The following is a 7,486-nucleotide window of genomic DNA, read 5'->3' on the forward strand; positions in this document are numbered from 1 at the left end:
CTGTCAATGAGATCCTGTTGAGATGTATATAAGCGCTATCTCTGGGAAGACCTCCCAACTTACTTTGAATTCTCTCAGGCATACGATCTCATTTGTCTTTCCCCCTTTTGGTCAAGGTGGTTGTTTTTGTTTTGTTTTTTCCCAGATGCCTTGCTTGTTGGTACTTGGTGGCAATCCCAAGGCTCATCCCTGGGAGTCATGTCCCATGCCAGGGGAAAGTTATTGCTTTTATCTGCTGCGTTTGGCTTAGAGAGGGGCCACATTTGAGCAAAAAAGAGGTTCCCCATAGGTAACTCTTAGGCAACCTATGTCACTAGGCTGTTTTTCAGTTTCAAGAGCAAAGACTCATAGACATAGTCATTAACATCAAGGGTCCTTCCACGGACCATCCTCTTTCACAAGTCACTGTCCCTGTACTTGGGGCATTCTTGTTCCATAACAGAATGTGGCAGAACTGCCCAGATAGGAATATGGTATATTTTGGTTATTATGTCAATCTCTACCTCTACTTATCTATTGCTACATCCTTTCCATGATTCTCCCAACTTTCCTTCCATGTAATTTGCATTCTAAGGCATAGGAGTTTGTGCTGAGCAGTTTCTGGCAGTTTAAGTGGTTGTGTCTTTGGTCATTGGCAGGAGTAAAGTAAAAAACAGTGGGTGCAGGATGACTGAGAGGAAAAGAGGCCAGAAGACAGAAAAGGTAGGAAGCTTGAGCTGAAATCATGCAAATTCTATTTTCTTTGCTGGTCTAGATCCATCCTGATATTTTCAATCAAATTTTCTCCCAGTTAATGAGTTATACAATTTCTTGTGACTCCAGCCCAATTTAAATTGTGGTTTCTTTGTGAGCAGGGGCCATTTAAAACAGGTATAGAATGCTTATTGCTTTGTGGCTTTCAAAGTGCAGTTCTTGGTTGCGCAGCATCAGCATCTCCTGGAAACTTGTTAGAAATGCAAATTTTCCAGCTCCAGCCCAGACCTACAATCAGGAATCCTGGGGTATGGGGCCCAGAGAGTTCTCTTTTAACAAGCTCTGTAATGATTCTAAAATTTGAGAGCAATTCAGTTAAACTCTGATTCATTGACTAGTGCATCAATATTTTTGGTTCCTTACCTTCCTGAATATATGTGAAGATTTCTCTTTTTCTTGACATTATGTATGTGACTTGCTGTGACCCATGAAATATTAATGGAAATACTGTGTGTTCTTTCCAGGTGGAAGTGTTTAAAGAGACAGGATATGATTTTCCATGTGTTCTTCCCTGGCCTTTGTGATTGTGGAAGGCGATTTTGATATGGATATTCATAAGATTGAAGCATCCAGGAATATCAAGACACCACGTGAAGGGCTGTTTCACTGAAGAGTCACCTGCACCAGCTTTGTGAGAGTGATTAACTATTCTGTAAAGCAATTGAAATTTTGGATTGTTTATTAGCATGCATAAATTAGCTTTTCCTGACTAATACACCTAAATCCTCATAAATATTGTGTAATTATAGTACTTGTACAGTTTCAGGCACTTAAGCATTAAGTATTAGTTAGATGAATTGATTGGAGAATGAATTTGACATTCAATCAACAAATGCCTGTAATTGTGGGGGGAGATCAGCTAGAGTTTGGCTCAGTTCAGTAAACATTTATTACCTGGCATTGTGATAGACATGGGAATATGAAGATGAATTACAAACAAGTTTCTATCCTGGAGAATTTTGTTTGAAAGATAAAATTGATTATCAGGGTACAGAGGACCTTGAATTAAAGGCTAAATAATTTTACTTCATTTTTGTAGACAGTAGGGAGGAGTCAATGGCCTTTGAGCAGGAGATTACTACTATTAAATTGGCATTATATGAATGTTTGCCGTGAGAAAAGATGCCAGGCCTGGAAGGAGGTGGGGGCTGAAATAGGCCAATAGTCAGTATGTGGCCAGAGACAACTTCTTTTCCAATTTGTACAAAATTCTTGTATGGACTGGCTGAGGTTGGGGAGCTGTATGGTGTTGAGCAATACCCTCACACCCTTTGAGCCTTAATTACTTAACTATGAAATAAGAATAGCAATATTAGGTCATAAAGTTCGTATAGGTGTAATTACATTGTGAATTGGATACCCAGTCATACATGTTTTCATTCGCCATTTAATGTAATTGACCCCTTTTCTAGACATACCCTGCCTTTCTTCCCTTGAGCAAATATTATTCCCAGTTAACTATGTTTTAGTAAAATATTACTACCTGATAATTATTATTTGTAAAATAAATTCTGCTTTAAAGTGGTTAAAATTGATTCTATTTCTTTTGTAATTATTCTTTAAATGCTGGTGTTAGGAATAATTCATAAACTAGTCAGCACAAGAGATTGAATATTTAAACAGAGGTATTTTAAGAATTTCCTAACATGTATCTTTCATTTGACTATAAGCAAAAGATGGGGCTTAGAAAATATTTTCAAAGTCATATGGTAATAAAAATTTTTTTAAATGCAATGCAAATAAAGCCATTATAAGAAAATTAATCTGCTGATGGTAGAGCAAGTGTAGGAATATTACTTAAGAGGCTATGTGAATAATTCAGGTGTGAAAAGATAAGGTTCTGGACTGGAGTGATGATGTTTGGAATGAAAAGGCATAGTCAGAAATGAGAGATATTAGAAAGTAAAAATAGGATATTGGCTATCCAAGTGATGGAGAGGTAAGGAAAAAGAATGATTCAATAGTGATTCTGAGGTTCCATAGCTGTGATACTGCTGGAGATTTGGAGGGGGTGGAAGGCGATAAGATACTCTTGTTAGTTGTTGAATTTGAGGGGTGACATCTCATTCATGCAGAAGTGGGATTGGATTTAGCTGGGCAGAACTAGAGGGTACACAACTGTGTAGTGGCCACATTGAAAAAAGTGGGAGTATAGGAGCTATCTAAGGGGAGGAGCTTGTAGAGCAAGGAGAGCACAGGGCTTTGGGAGGAATCTACCCTTAGGAACAGGAGAATGGAGAGGAGTCAGAGAAGGCGATAGGCAGGGCAATCAGAAAGGTGGGGCACAGTATAGGTCATTTTAATTGGATACTTACTATGTGCTAAGATTCTCCATCCATTTCCTTATCAAATCTTCACAGCCTCCCCTATGAGGACTAGCTTCCCTACAGGTGTGCAAACTGAGACTGAGAGAAACTTAAGAACTTTCCCTAAGGTCAATAGCTACCTAATAGTGATGCCCAGTTCTGCTCAACAACAAAATCTATGTCTTCATCACTGCCAAACCTCAAGTGATCTAAGTTCTACATAAACTAATACATGACAATGAGTTATTAAGGAGGGGTAGGCCAACAGTGTCTGATGTTATAATGTTCAAGAGGAATTGTGCTTAAAAAAGTCCATTGATTTGATGAATAGCAAGTGATATTGTACACAGAATGATGGAGCAGGAGTCCCATTGCAATGGTGTGAGAGTTGGTCATGTTGACATGGAAGGAACTTGTAGAAACAACTAGCTCTATCAAGAAGTAATAGGATAAAAGGAGAGAGAAAAGGGGACAGTAATTAGAGGGCTCTCAGGGCTAGGTTAACAGGGCTTATTGATTCTCAAGATAGAGAGACATTTACAGGTAATGTGAAAGCATCCAGTAGAGCCAGAGAATGAAGGCTGACACAAAGAGGTCATCACTGGAATGATTTTTTTGTTTTTTTTTGTTTTTTTAGGAGATACCAGGGATTGAATCCAAGACCTCATACATGAGAAGCAGGCACTCAACTACTGAGCTACATCTACTACCCGAATTGCTTGTTTTTTAAGGAGGATGGAAAGACTGGGGTGTAAAGTCCAGAGAAAGAGGTCCACTCTGGATGAGAGAAGGGAATGAAAGCTGAGGGATGGTATCTCTTAAGCCAGCATATCTGAATTTACTGGATTTACTGATGGGTCCCTTACCACGCTGATTCCAAAAAAAGCCAGTTTTAATTTATGTTAGCTTGGAATTAAATTTTCAGTTATTAAGATATTGGACAGCTTGTGAAAATGTGCGAGGACTGTTTTTCAAGCTTATAAGGAAAATTTGATTTATAAAGCAAAATTATTCTAATTCTTCCAGGTTATGCTGGTGATTCCTCAGTAAGTTATTTCAGAAAACAATTATTCATTCACTTGCTGAACTTATTTCCAGTGACTGGTTTTAATTCTTAAGCATTCTTTATTAAAGACATCTCTGTATCATCCGTTAGTTTTGCTTTGGCTGCTTTAAGTCATACAGATCTGAATTATTTTTATGAGAACTCATTGGTTTCTTATACAAATTCTAAGGACATTTAATAATAGTCTGTCTTTGCAATCCAAACCAAATTTTTCCAAGCAAACAAAGAATCAGAAGGACTTCAGGATTAATTACATCCTAAATATTTGGTAACTCTCAAAAAAGTTAGTGAAGCAAAATGTCCAGAAATCATCCCCGTAGTGCTGTAAACCCAGCCTTGAGAAATGTCCTTGGCATTTTCAGTATTTAAGGAACATGAAGATCATTGAGAAATTCTTAGAAGATTTATAAAGAAACAGGAACACAGTGCTTTAAAATGTAGGAAAGGAACCCAGTATCTTGGTCAGAGGCATGTTTCCTCGTGAAAATGAAAAAAAAAAAAAAGGATAATTTAACTTGCATGATTTTTTGTTGATTCTGGTTGTAGTTATTTTTGTTTATTTGCTCAGAAGATTTTTGCCTGTTGGGTTCTTGGACTAAGGCCTGAAGAACTTTGAGATTCATGGCCCTTGACTTGCCAAATGGTGTCAGGAAAAATTACTTGATTGTTTTATGTCTGCGAATCCTCTGGACAAAGATTATACCACTTATTTTTTGAAAAGCATTTGAGAGTTTTTTTGTGAAAAGCTGAACAATACTTCAAGCTATATACAAGGTTGGAGAGAATCAGAGTGGGGCTAAGGAGGCAGACTGTGCTGCTCGCCATCCACGGCTCTGCAGTTCTGCCATTCTAGGCTGTGGCTTCTGGGAAATGACTTCTCTTCCTCCCTCTCTGACTGTTCCTCCTCCAGTTCCTTTGCTGACTTCCATCCCTTGTCTTAAAATATCGGGATTCTCCAGGGTTCTGCCTCCAACTTCTGCCCTCTTCTCTTCTTGCATTACCTATGCTCCAGAGCAAGTCTTTCAGTCCCAGGGTTCCAACTGGATTTCCAAATATTGATGGAACATCTCCACGTGGGTGTCCACAGGTACATCAAAACCAACATATCCAAAATTTAGCATGAGTTTAAATATGGTTCGTCACAAGAATGCTTCCCTTCTGACACCTGAGATTGAGTAAGAGCGTTACTTTCTCATAGTCTAATACTTTCATTTCCTTTGCCTCCCACATCCAGCCTGTAACTATGTCCTATTAACACTATTTCCTATGACTCTATCTCCTTCACATCCTACATCTAATAAGTAGCCATATCCTGTCTCTATAAAATGTCCCCAGTTCCTCTTTCCCTTCTTCAATCTATTCTGCTACTAGCCTGGTACTGACCTTATCACCTCAAATCTGACCTATTCCATCAGCTAACTAACTGGTCTCCTTGCTTCCCATCTTTCCTCTTCATTCCACCCTGCACATGGCTGCCAGAGTTATTTTTCAAAAGCACAAATTTAATCATGATGATACTTTGCTGAAAATTCAGTGGCTCATGCAGCATAGTCTGGCTGTAGCCTCATTTTCTCACTTCCTGCTCCTCTCCTGCCCCAGTAGGGATTCAGATATGCCATATTCTGCTCATTAAGCACACTATAAGTCTCCGGGGCACCAGGTTTGCTTGTTCTATAATGTCTTTCCCTTCTTTTCTGCTTGATCAAATTATATCAATCCCTGAAGTTCCAGCCATATTGTTCCCTCTTCAAGAAGTCTTTCTCTACTCAAACCTGATAACACTAGAAAGATATAACGTGATGTGCTTAGAACATAGTAGGACTTGAATAAAATATTTTTGGCTGAATTAATTTTTAAAAATGCAATAACCTCATGGTAGAAATAATGGATGGGGGACTATTTTGGGAGCTGGGAAATATAGTTGTATGTAACTTTGCTATGAGTTAACTCTACTGTCCATGATCTCTAGGTCCATACCAATGGGTGTGGCTTGCCTAAGACTCTGAGAACAAACTTTCCTTAGACACCTACTAAAAATGAATTTCTAGGGAACAAATGTAGCTTAGGTTGAGCAGCTGCTTCCCATGTACAAGGTCCTGGGTTTGATCCCTGTACCTCCTAAAAACAAACAAACAGACAAAAAACAACTCTCATTGGGGAGGAGATGTAGCTTAGTGGTTGAGCACCTGCTTCCCATGTGTGAGGTCCTGGGTTCAATCCCTAGTGCCTCCTTAAAAAAGTGAGTTTCCTTTTCTTCCTATTAAAAACTTCAATGAACATATCTCATGAGCTACTTTTGCAAGTATATTCTGTAGTATTAGTTCCTAGCATTGAAATTGCTGTGTGAAAAGGAACATGGGCTAAAAAATTTATAGATGTTGTCAAATTGTAGAAATTACCATTTTACCAAAGGCATATGAGGATGTCCAGTTCCCATGCCCCAACAAAAGGGAGCATTATCAAATTTAAACATCTACCAATTTTATAGAAAAAATGTTATTTTGGTTTACCTTGTTTACCTTGTTTTATTTGTTAATGAGGTTGAGCATCTTTTCATATATGTATTGGCCATTTGTATTTCTTTTTCTCTTTCTTCCTTGTTCCTTTCTTTTGTTTAGTGTTCTGTTACATTGGTTATCTTTTTCTTTATTAATTATACCTGTTCCTTATAAATTTAGGAAATCAACCCTTTGTCTGCAATATGAGTTGTAAATAATATTCCAAGTTTATCAATTGTCTTTTTCTTCCTGTTAACAATATACACATTTTTATTAGGAAAAGCAGAGCATATATTTGATAGCACAGTCTCATGTAACCACATTCAACTGGTTTTAGTGTAATCTTTATAAGAGAGATGTTTTCCACAGACAAATTCCTTATTCAAAATTTTGATTTTCCCATTTAATTCTGTTTCACTCTGTGAATTTCAATTAAGCAGAAAATGAAATGTTTAAATAAAAACCACAGTCCTGTTATGGAATGCCTTTGTGCAGTTCTTTTCTTTTTCTGTTTTTTATTGTGGTGACATACATACAACATAAAATTTTCCATTTTAACCATTTTCAAGTATTCAATACATTGTTGTTAACTCCATTCACTATGTTGTGCTACCATCACCACCATCACTTTTTAATTTTTTTATTTATTTCTCTCCCCCCCCACCCACCCAGTTGTCTGCTCTCTGTGTCCATTTGCTCTGTGTACTTCTGTGACCTTCTACGGCACTGGGAATCTATGTTTCTTTTTGTTGCATCATCTTGTGTCAGCTCTTGGTGTGTGCGGCACCATTCCTGGGCAGGCTGCACTTTCTTTTGCTCTGGGTGGCTCTCCTTAGGGGGCGCACTCCTTGCATGTGGGGCTC

General features: G+C 38.1%; 1 long non-coding RNA gene across 1 annotated transcript in view; it reads left to right on the forward strand.

Annotated features, from left to right (window-relative positions):
- Window positions 1-7,105, forward strand: part of LOC139438867 (uncharacterized) — a 101,330-nt gene extending 94,225 nt beyond the window's left edge. Inside the window, exons 2-3 of the long non-coding RNA XR_011648597.1 lie at window positions 1,218-1,384; window positions 3,697-7,105. This is a non-coding gene — a long non-coding RNA (uncharacterized lncRNA). The remainder of the gene's footprint in view (window positions 1-1,217; window positions 1,385-3,696) is intronic.
- Window positions 7,106-7,486: the final 381 nt, after the last annotated feature.

This window comes from Dasypus novemcinctus, chromosome 4 (assembly GCF_030445035.2).
Source record: "Dasypus novemcinctus isolate mDasNov1 chromosome 4, mDasNov1.1.hap2, whole genome shotgun sequence".
NCBI lineage: Eukaryota > Metazoa > Chordata > Mammalia > Cingulata > Dasypodidae > Dasypus > Dasypus novemcinctus.